We start from the raw sequence: 12,317 nt of genomic DNA on the forward strand, positions 1-12,317 counted from the left end.
CTCAATTGTATATCTTCTCTGAATTTCACAGTGAGTAGATATGTTAGGGTTCATTGAGTAGATTTGAATAATTACTAATTATTACTAATAATTATCTACCATTACTTACTTCCTCCTAGCTAAGTTTCAGATTGATGCACAGAAGAAAGCACATGATGACAGATCATCGAAAGCCTCCACATAGATTATATCCTCTCACTTGTGGTTGTTTCTAAAAACCCACTAAACTGCAGAGTCATTACAGATTTGTAAAATATATTTAATAAACTATACATTTTGCTGTTCAGAAAAGTCAATTCTAAACTGAATAAGTTATCTTGGGGTATTCTGAGCTAACTGAAAAGGGTTGCCTGATAGACCTCATTTATTGTCTCACCATGCTGGCCAACTTGCACTAAAGTCAACTGACAACCATACATTTCAATGACAATTGTAAACTTCTTCATTTTCCCTGATTTGGTAACTTCAACATGCTTTAAAGGGGTACTCCAATGCTCAGCGTTTGGAACAAAATGTTCCGAACACTTAGAGCCAGCGTTGGGAGTTTGTGACGTCATAGCCACGCCCATCACGACGTCACGCTCCACCCCCTCAATGCAAGTCTATGGGAGGGGGCGTGACAGCTGTCACGCCCCCACCCATAGACTTTCATTGAGGGGGTGGGGCATGGCATCATGAGCAGGCAGGCCGATGATGCCACAAGCTCCCCGTGCCGGCTCTAAGCATTCAGAACATTTTGTTCCAAAACTGAGCAGAGAAATACCCCTTTAAGGGCCCCTATGGTCTATTAAGTACCTACACTAAATCCTACCAAGAAAGTTCCTAAATCCTACCAAGAAACTTTTTGGGTAATGTCATGTGGCTCATGTTACAGGTCTCTGTGGCTTTCAACTATCAAGACAGAAAGACATTACTATGAAAACAGTGGCCCTCATTTACTATTCTAAACCCGACTTGTTTTGTTGGGTTTTTTTTGGCGCATCTTTGTCTGCGACATGTCGCAGACATCGTGCGCCAGTCTACGACACGATGCGACATTTTTTCCCAACGGACCCGATGTGGATTCTCCCAAACCCGAAAAAGGGATGTAACCTGACATTTCTGAGCTTTCCCACGTATTTATAAAGGTTTCCAACCCGAATTTGTTGAATTGTTGTGGATTTTTTCCCGACAACTCAGAGGAGTTGGAAACCAAAACCAACAAAACCCACGTGCGACAAACAGGATGCGACATAATAATAAATACCAGGGGAAAAAAGCAGTCGGGTAAGAAAGCAACATAGACTTACAACCCGATTTTCTAAGTAAATGAGGGCCAGTCACTTCCTTCTAATGTAGAGAATAGAGTGCTATCATTAGATGGCCTTCTCTGTTCCATGCTTCCATGCTTTGATCATAGATATCAATGCACGTCTTGAAACATAAACATGTGAGTGGGTTTACATCTATCTTCCACGTTAGAGAACTGATTGGCACCCCTGCAATAGGTATGCAAGAGGTTTGTTTACCCACCAGGTTTTTATTTGTGCTGTATTGTTTGCGGTAAAATGAAAGATGTCATTACAAAGTACAATTAGTCACACACAAAACAAGTCCTCATATGGGTCTGTGGTGGAAAAATAAAAGAGTAATGTCTCATAAAATGCGAGGAGTAAAAAAGAAAATGCTAAAAAGTAAACTTGTTGTGTCCTAAGGGCAGTATGCTGTGCCCTTCAGGGGTTAATAAATATGTCCATTGTCAAAGTATTTTTTTGTAATAAACACTGTCTATGCAGCCTAACAAGAAAGTACAATGTAAAATTACCAAAAAAAAGCACACAAGGGCATTGTAGAAATAGGATTTTCTGCCCACTTGTTTAGCGTAGGTGACCACAGGCCACAATGGAAAGGATATGACAACAGCCCTACATAAATGTCACACATCATTCGTGATATATTCACCGTGTCAGGAAACTATTTTTAATTTAACATTATATGTTTATATTTATCCATATTTATGGTGAACATTCTACCCAGAGGGGAAACATGCTACCAGAGATGGGTACATCAGAGCGTGTTGTGTAGTGTCTGGCATTTTGTTGCAGTAGGTGGATGGAAACACTGATCTCATTTACATTTTACGCCTTTCAATTAAATGTTTCAATAGTTGCTCCACAGTTTCAACAAAATGTATATGAAGGATTTCATGTTCATTTCTAAAAATGGCTTAGTAGCAATAGATCACTGTATAAAACGGATGTGCAGTCCATACATTTTTCTACAGTTCTAGAGTATTTATGCTGCACATTTGTTATAAAACAGATACTCCGGAGAGCTGAACTTATCAGACACTTAACTCCATGGGCTAGGAGACGAGTGTCTGACTACGAGGGGTCAGACCGCTGGGACTATCCTTGGTACATTCCAACCTCCAACTTCTAGGATGAGCGCAAGTGACAACCTGCTCAACCAATCATTGGCTGCTTTGATGTCAAGCCTCAGTCAGTGATTGGCTAAGAGGTCCATCACTTGTGCACATCCAGTAAGGTGGGGGCCAGAGCACTCAGAAGACGGGCAAGTAGCTGACACCCCATTGATTATTCTGTATCCTGTGGATAGGAGATAAGTGTCTGATAAGTTCAGTTCCCCAGAGCACATCTTTAATATAAGTTTCATAATGTTAGGCTGATTGATTGTAGTATATTCAGAAGATGCATATGAGATTGATAGAAAGTCTTTAGTGGTGGAAATCATATATAACATTTTGTATGATGGTGTTTTGAGCTGCAGAAGTTCTAAAGAAGATGGGTTTTCTGTTGCTTCAAGTATAGAATAGAATAACCCTTTAAAGTGGTACTCCAGATGAATAAAAATGTTTTCAAATCAACTGGTGTCAGAAAGTTACACAGATTTGAAAATTACTTCTATTTAAAACTTATCATCTGCTGCATGCTCCACAGGAAGTTGTGTAGTTCTTTCCAGTCTGACTACAGTGCTCTCTGCTGCCACCTCTGTCCATGTCAGGAACTGTTTAGAGCAACAGATGTTTAGATGTTTTTTCATGCAGCTTTCTCTGACCTGTTTTCCCTTATTGAAGTCTTCAGAGAAAGGGGCTTGGGTAGGCTAAAGACTGTGCTAGAAAGACAAAGCTCATTTCTGCTTTATATGAAGAGTCTATAAGATTGCATTCGCTACAAGGTTAAATCCTTTTTTTTTATAACAATATTCAATTCATGAATTCTATTAAGAGATTTCTATAGCTTAAGTATATTCTACATATTATGTTCTGCTCATTTGTTCACTGTGTGGGTCACCAGTGCACACCGTGGAAAGGATGTGACAGCCCATATACATTTTCGACACTGCAGAGGAAATAAGAGAGGAAAAAACTATTACTTACACAATGTAAATATACTTATAGAGAGGTCAAAATAATCACAATGTCATATCAAACAACAAGAAAACTGTTGTACTCTAATCAGAGTGATAAGCTGGGAGTACTCCCCGTGAGCAACCATAAAGGATGCCATGTGGTTCCCTGGAACAGGGGCTCAGTGGAGGTTTTACAGCAGGGAATTAAGAAATATGTTAAAGAAAATGGTTGGTAATTCTGGGGAGTCTGAGTGAAGCACACAAACACAGTGGTAATGAAAGAGGAGGACAAAAAATTGTTGTAAAGGTGGATATTGCCTTTAAAGGGGTACGCCCCCTCCCGTAGGCTTGCATTGAGGGGCGGAGCGTGATGTCACACGGGGCGGGGACGTGACGTCACACGCCGCCGGCCCTGAGGTCGATCGTAATCAGTCCCGGAGCGAACACACTCCGGGGACTGATTACAAACGGCTGCCGCGTGCACGATCCTTTGGATAGGGGATAAGATGTGAAGCACCGGAGAACCCCTTTAACTAACTATCTATCCTGCTATTCTGTCTTCAACCAAGGTGTTTAGGGCAGTTGCTATGCAACTGTTTCACAGCTTGTCTGTTGCATTGGATCAGCCATTTTGAATGCCAGTCTTGGATTGCTAGAATTGACTTCCTATTGGATAGTCTCTCTTTAAAAATCCATGGCCTTTACAGTTCTGTTCTGATTATAGCATAGGATTTGAGAGTGTGAACCAAGTATGCCCTGAATCGTTTTAGTCCTTGATCTAATCTAGTTCCTAGTTCTTCAGTTTGTTCTTAGTTTTGCTTTTTTTTTATATTTTGAGATTGCAGCTTTTTCTTTGTTCTGTTGTAAGGTTCTGTCTTCAGTCTTCAGCTCAACCTTACTTTGTTTTTGGGTCCTTGTGCCTGTTTGTTGCTTTTATTATGGAGAATTAGTGGAGGCCTTCCATAGGGACATTGCAGGCAGCATGGCTTAGTATATAAGGTGTCAGTTTAGTGTTCAGGGAAAGATTAGGGCGAGCTATTTGGGGGTCAGTCCTTGTATTTTACCATTTGTCAGCTATTCTATTTCTGAATATCATTATTATCATTCATCATCTCTTCTCTCATCTCCGGATACAATCATCTATTGATAAGGTCTTTCAACTATGATCGCCGCGTCTAAAGGGGTATTCCAGGAAAAAACTTTTTTTTTATATATCAACTGGCTCCAGAAAGTTAAACAGATTTGTAAATTACTTCTATTAAAAAATCTTAATCCTTTCAATAATTATCAGCTGCTGAAGTTGAGTTGCTGTTTTCTGTCTGGCAACAGTGCTCTCTGCTGACATCTCTGCTTGTCTCGGGAACTGCACAGAGTAGAAGAGGTTTGCTATGGGGATTTGCTTCTAAACTGGGCGGTTCCCGAGACACGTGTCATCAGAGAGCACTTAGACAGAAAAGAACAACTCAACTTCAGCAGCTCGATAAATACGGTGTATATATAGATGTTTTTCTTACTATTGCCTGCTTGTCTTACTATTCAGATCTAATAGGTCCTAGGAGTATCTAAGTATGGAAGCCACAACAGATGGCCCGTTTTACAGCTCTGAACTGTAACTTGCCTAATCATCTTGAAATTAATGAAGCATATAAACAATAAAGAATTACAATATTTTATATTTATGTCATATTTTCTCTTGTGTTGAGTGCATACACAAATCAAGGTGACGGTAGTGCCTGTTTCCATGCCCTTTGTTCACAAGAAATAACGTAACATTCACAAAAGAACACTTCCTGGAATGATGGTGAGCGAAAGGCCCATTGCAGCATTGCTGGCTCCTAGCTGAGCTGTCTTGGCTGATTTCTTCAGTAACTGACATAAAATTGTTTCTCATGATGACTCTATGTAATGGATTCCTGTTACACACATATGTTGGTAATAAGGAGATGTTATTACTCCATTGTTACTTATGAGGATGTTGGATGGTGTACAGATCTGCATGACGGAGTACAGACATGACTTATCTGTCCTGGGAACAATCAAACATAATTCTTAACATATGAATATTCAATGACATTTCTTGTTCACCGTTCATTTATACTCTCTTCAAATCGTTCCATGGAGCTTCCCAGGAGGGTCCAAAGCTATTTTTATTTGATTAATACAAAAAGATACAAAAAGTATCTTGGACCTCCCACCTCTAATCTTTGACTTTAGAACAAATTTCCTATGGAAACAATGTATAATGAGTTGAGTTCCTATGCTCAATAAATGTGGAACTCTTCTTAGGCATACTATAGGATCCAAGTGGCACTATCATGGTTTAGCAAAGATGTATGAAAACATTTGCCAAAGAATAGCCTAAATAAGATAACTAGTAGTTCCCTTGGTAGTTAAAAGATTGTACAGTGGTCCCTCAACATACGATGATAATCCGTTCCAAATGAACCATCGTTTGTTGAAACCATCGTATGTTGAGGGATCCGTGCAATGTAAAGTATAGGACAGTGGTCTTCAACCTGCGGACCTCCAGATGTTGCAAAGCTACAACACCCAGCATGCCCGGACAGCCAACGGCTGTCCGGGCATGCTGGGAGTTGTAGTTTTGCAACATCTGGAGGTCTGCAGGTTGAATACCACTGGTATAGGAAGTTGTACTCACCTGTCCCCGCCGCTCCGGACCGTCACCGCTGCCCTGGATGTCGCCCTCCATCGCTATCGCCGCATCCCCAGGTGTCCCCGACACTCCGGCAAGGCCTCTGCTTCCCCTGGCATCCTCGCTCTTCGTCGCCGCCATCATGTCGCTACGCACGCCACTCCTATTGGATGACGGGACGGCGTGCGCAGCGACGTGATGACGACGATGGAGAGCACCGACGAAGCAGGGGATCCCGAAGAGGACGCGCCGGAGCCCCGAGGACAGGTAAGTGATCGTCAGCATCGTATGTTGATGCTGCCTTCAACATGTGATGGCCTCTGAGAGGCCATCGTATGTTGAAATGATCGTATGTCGCGGCCATGTATTTAACCTTGTAGTCTATTGAAAAATAAATATTTTTACAAATAGTTATAAATACTGTTCTTGCATCCTTTCAGAGTTATGGGTTTTATCTCTTTCCCTTGCTGACAGCAATTGTCTAGGTTACTGTCCACTAGTCCTGCTCTCTTTAACAGTGGTCAGAGTGATGTCATTCACCCTCCCGGCTGCTATGAGTGCAGGAAAGTGAATCTGTATGCTTACTTTACTAAGTCTTGCAGCTATGATACCTTTAAATGGCTAACAAAAATAAATCAAATGTTGTTACATGGTCCTGAATATTATATCAGAGCTTATGTCCCGAGCCTGTGTAAGGAAGGTAAGTGCTAGTTAGGAGATTGAAGTAAAGTGAGTCAGTGTAACAGTTTGTTTATGTATCTTATTGTATGTTTGTAAGTGTTTGTGTGTATGTATATATGTATGCGACCAACCTACTCATCACAAAGCCAAACAAAGAAGCTGTACTGAGCCTGCAACAGCACAGCAAGGCAAAGAGACAGTTAAGAACACCCCCTCTAGGGCAGGGTCAGACATATGCACAGCGAATTTCACACTGTGCAAAATTGGCTGCACAGCGGGAAAAATGCTGTATATTCTCCTATGAGCAGACACACAGGGCTACCTTGTGGCAGTCCTGTGTGTGCAGCAGGGGCGGATCCAGAGTCTACTCTCGGGAGGGGCACTATTAGAGTATTTTGTGTTGGCAGACAGAAAATAAGATTACGGAACTTACAATATTATTAAATGTATCATGCAGTCCTAACCTTGTTTAAGACTCTTATGCCGTGCTCACATGTCAGAATAATAATCAAATATACCAATTGCCACAGAATGGGAAAGTGCTAAAGAAGTTTTTACCATTTAAAACTACAGCTCCCAGTATGACCTAAGCAGTGGTAAGGGGATGCTGGGAGTTGTTGTTTTACCCATCATAACTGCAGAACTTCTTCAGTGACTACAGCTCTGATGGGAAATAGTGAGGAGAATATACGATGATATCAGTGACTAAAGGTGACGTCTTCTCTATAGTGAGGAGAATACACGATGATATCAGTGATTACAGGTGAAGTCTTCTCTATAGTGAGGAGAATACATGATGATATCAGTGACCACAGGTGACGTCTTCTCTATAGTGAGGAGAATACACGATGATATCAGTGACTACAGGTGACGTCTTCTCTATAGTGAGGAGAATATACTATAATATCAGTGATTACAGGTGACGTCTTCTCTATAGTGAAGAGAATTACAGGTGACGTCTTCTTTATAGTGAGGAGAATACACAACAATATCAGTGATTACAGGTGACGTCTTCTCTATAGTGAGGAGTAGACATGTTGATATCAGTGATTACAGGTGACGTCTTCTCTATAGTGAGGAGAATACACGATGATATCAGGGATTACAGGTGACGTCTTCTCTATAGTCTTTCCTTATCTAATTCAGATGTACATACCTCCAGGATTTGTTCCAGCTAAATCTTCTCTCTGCAGAACTTGATGCCCAAATGGCTCCTCACTATGTCATCACATCACAAAACAATAATTATTATAATACTGCCAAACACTGTATTCTTTGAATATAATACTGGCACACACCCTCTGAATATAATTCTGACACACTGTACCCCCTGAATATACAACACACTGTACCCTCTGAATATAATACCGTCATACACTGTACCCTCTAAATATAATACTATCACACACTGTACCCTCTAAATATAATACTATCATACACTGTACCCATTGAATCTAATACTACCACACACTGTGCCCTCTAAATCTAATACTACCACACACTGCATTCTCTGAATATAACTTGCTGCGCAGTGCACCCTCTGAGTAACATACCGTAATGTATTGTGGCCCCTAAAAAATGTACGACCCTCATATATAATGCCCCCATCATGTGTCCCGCACATATAATACCCCCTGTGGTGTGCCCCTCACATATAATGCCCCCTGTGCTGTGCCCCTCACATATAATGCCCCCATCAGGCGTCCCGCACATATAATGCCCCCTGTGGTGTATCCCTCACATATAATGCCCCCTGTGCTGTTCCCCTCACACATATAATGCCCCCATCATGCGCCCCTCACATATAATGCCCCATCATGCGCCCCTCACATATAATGCCCCCTATGCTGTGCCCTTCAGGAGGCATTATATGTGAGTGGGACAGCACAGGGGGCATTATATGTTTGGGGCACATGACAGGAGCATTATATGTGAGGGGCACAGCACAGGGGGCATTATATGTGAGGGGCGCATGATGGGGGCATTATATGTGAAGGGCACAGCACAGGGGGCATTATATATGAGGGGCTCATGATAGGGGCATTATATGTGAGGGGCAAAGAATGGGGGCATTATATGTGAAGGGCACAGCACAGGGGGCATTATATGTGAGGGGCACATGACAAGAGCATTATATGTGAGGGGCACAGCACAGAGGGCATTATATGTGAGGGGCGCATGATGGGGCATTATGTGAGGGGCACAGCACAGGGGGCAATATATGTGAGGGGCACAGCACAGGGGGCATTATATGTGTGGGGCACAGCACAGGGGGGCATTATATGATATAATGCCCCCTGTGCTGTGCCCCTCACATATAACCTCACATATAAGGCCCCCTGTGCTGTGCCACACATATAAATTATATGTGTGCGGCACAGCACAGGGGGCATTATATGTGAGGGGCACAGCACAGGGGGTATTATATGTGTGGGGCACAGAACAGGGGGCATCATATAATGCCCCCCTGTTCTGTGCCCCACACATATAATGCCCCCTGTGCTGTGCCCCTCACATATAATGCCCCCTGTGCTGTGCCACACATATATTATTATATAATCATATAATGCCCCCCTGTCCTGTGCCCCTCACATATAATGCCCCCTGTGCTGGGCCCCTCACATATAATGCCCCCTGTGCTGTACCACACATATAATTTATATGTGTGGCACAGCACAGGGGGCATTTTATGTTAGGGGCACAGCACAGGGGGCATTATATGTGAGGGGTGCATGATGGGGGCATTATATATGAGGGGCGCATGATGGGGCATTATATGTGAGGGGCACAGCACAGGGGGCATTATATGTGTGGGGCACAGCACAGGGGGCAATATATGTGAGGGGCACAGCACAGGGGGCAATATATGTGAGGGGCACAGGGGGCATTATATGTGTGGGGCACAGAACAGGGGGGCATTATATGATATAATGCCCCCTGTTCTGTGCCCCACACATATAATGCCCCCTGTGCTGTGCCACACATATAAATTATATGTGTGGGGGACAGCACAGGGGGCATTATATGTGAAGGGCACAGCACAGGGGGCATTATATGTGTGGGGCATAGAACAGGGGGCATCATATAATGCCCCCCTGTCCTGTGCCCCTCACATATAATGCACCCTGTGCTGTGCCCCTCACATATAATGACCCCTGTGCTGTGCCACACATATAATTTATATGTGTGGCACAGCACAGGGGGCATTATATGTGAGGGGCACAGCACAGGGGGCATTATATGTGAGGGGCACAGCACAGGGGGCATTATATGTGAGGGGCACCGTTGCCACGTTGCCCCCCCCCCCTGGATCCACCACTGGTGTGCAGTGAGGTTTGGAGGCGGGTCCAAACCTAACTGCACAAACAGAACTGCCGCGGGTAGTCCTGTGTGCCTGCTCATAGAAGAATATGCAGCATATTTCTCGCTGTGCAGCAAATTTTGCGCAGCATGAAATAGGCTGCGTATATGCAATGTGTGACCCTTCACTTAGAGTTAATTCACACATACAGTATCCTGTGTACATTTGATGCTTAGGATTTGAAGCAGTAGATTTTATTCTGCAGATTATAATGTAAACTAAATGACTGAACACAGCTTCAAATCTGCGGCCTCATATACCACGCATCAAATATGCGCAGCATACTGTATCTGTGAATAAACCCTTAAGGTAGGGTCAAATGTACAGTATTCACAGCGTATTTTGCTGCAAATTTTCTGCTTAGGATTTTCCTACCCATTGAAGTCATTTAGAATTGTCATGACTGTCGCAGCACAATAAATTAATGACATCAAACAAGCTTTGCTGTTTTGCCCATATAAAGAATTATGGAATTTAAAGTTAAAGGGGTGTTTCTGTATCCCCCAAAAATTCATACAATGCTGGGGCTGTTAAAAAAAGAAAGAAAAAGAAAAAACACAATACTTACTCCTGGTCCCACATAGCTCAGGCTGAAGCTCCCGTTGAGGCTCCTTCTGGACCTGCCTGCTCAGCAAAATACTAGCCAAAATGAGACACCACTGCAGCCAGTGATTGGTTGGGCATGCAGGTCCTGCTCTGACATCTTTGAAACAGGCAGAAGAGACACTGTGAGGGACCGAAAGGAGTCACAGCAGGATTTCTTGCAAGACTTACAGGGGACCAGAGGTAGGTTAGTACAGCTTTTTTTCTGCAGCTCCAGCCTTATATGAAGTTTTTGAGGACACCAGAAAACTTTTTTAACAAAAATCCCACATAGTTGCATTGACCAAAAAATTAAAACACAACAGATAGAGCTACAATAAGGCATATATTGCTGGTTATGTCCTAAATGCCAAATTTGTTCCAGTTGTTTAGAAGTTAAACTGTACTGTGTTGTAACAGCATGGTCACTAAAAGTAATTCAATTAGAATGTGCTTAACTTCCCTGAAATCCCCTTGAGGAGTCCGTGGGGGTTTTTGCTCTGAGGTGATATTATTTTCTCTGTTAGAGAAGTAGATTTTACTAGATTGTTTAGTCCACATAATCAATGAATATTGGTAAAAAAATTCTGCTACTGAAAATCTGTTCCATATATGTACATGTGGATTTCACATGAATTTACGCGTGAGTGGGTCAGTCACTTAAATATGTGCAATTTATCTGCCCAGTGTGCCACTCTATGGTACTTATTTTCTTTGCATAGTCAAGTCCATATCACATTTTTATTATATAACTTTATTAAAAAATGGCACAGGCAGATCAGAGAGGGATCGAGAATGGTACAGGGGGATCAAAGGGGGGGGGGGATTTATATGACCAAGTGTGTATTGGGGGGAATTAAAATGGCACAGGGGGGATCAGAGGGGGGATTGGGAATTGAGGTGGCCATTATGATTCCCCTGTGCCATTTTAATTACCCCCCCACCCCCGCCCAGAGGTATTTCATTGTCACCCCCCCATGTGCCATTTTATTTACCAGCCACCTCTGAAGTGCTGTGTTCCAACACAAAAGGCTAGGTGGCCGATGTTCCCCCACAATTGCAACAGATGTTCCCTTACAATTGGGTTAGATGGCAGATGTTCCCCCACAATTGGATTAGGCAGCAGATGTTCCCTTACAATTGGGTTAGGTGGCAGACGTTCCCTCACATTAGGAGGCAGATGTTCCCCCACATTAGGCGGCAGATGTTCCCCCACATTAGGTAGGCAGATGTTCCCCCACATTAGGAGGCAGATGTTCCTCCAAAATAGGTTAGGCAGCAGATGTTCCCCCACATTAGGAGGGAGATGTTACCCCACATTAGGAGGTAGCTGTTCCCTCACATTAGTAAGCAGATGTTGCCCCCACATTAAGTTGGCAGACATTCCCCACATTAGGTGGCAGATATTCCCCCTCATTAGGCGGCAGATGTTCCACCACCCCCATTAGGAGGCAGCTGTTCCCCCACATTATGCAGCAGATGTTCCCCCACATTAGGTGGCAGCTGTCCCCCCACATTAGGTGGCAGATGTTCCCCCACATTAGGCAGCAGCTGTTCCCCCACATTAGGAGGCAGATGTTCCCCCACATTAGGAGGCAGATGTTTCCCCACATCAGATAAGCAGATGTTCCCCTCATTAGGCCACAGATGTTCCACCCCCCCATTAGGAGGCAGCTGTTCCCCCACATT

At 43.2% G+C, this 12,317-nt stretch overlaps 1 long non-coding RNA gene across 1 annotated transcript in view; it reads right to left on the reverse strand.

Moving 5' to 3' along the window:
* Positions 1 to 828: 828 nt before the first annotated feature.
* LOC130282151 (uncharacterized) overlaps positions 829 to 12,317 on the reverse strand; it is a 44,283-nt gene continuing 32,794 nt past the window's right edge. Inside the window, exon 3 of the long non-coding RNA XR_008846259.1 lies at positions 829 to 3,341. This is a non-coding gene — a long non-coding RNA (uncharacterized LOC130282151). The remainder of the gene's footprint in view (positions 3,342 to 12,317) is intronic.

This window comes from Hyla sarda, chromosome 7, assembly GCF_029499605.1.
Source record: "Hyla sarda isolate aHylSar1 chromosome 7, aHylSar1.hap1, whole genome shotgun sequence".
In the NCBI taxonomy this organism is placed as follows: domain Eukaryota; kingdom Metazoa; phylum Chordata; class Amphibia; order Anura; family Hylidae; genus Hyla; species Hyla sarda.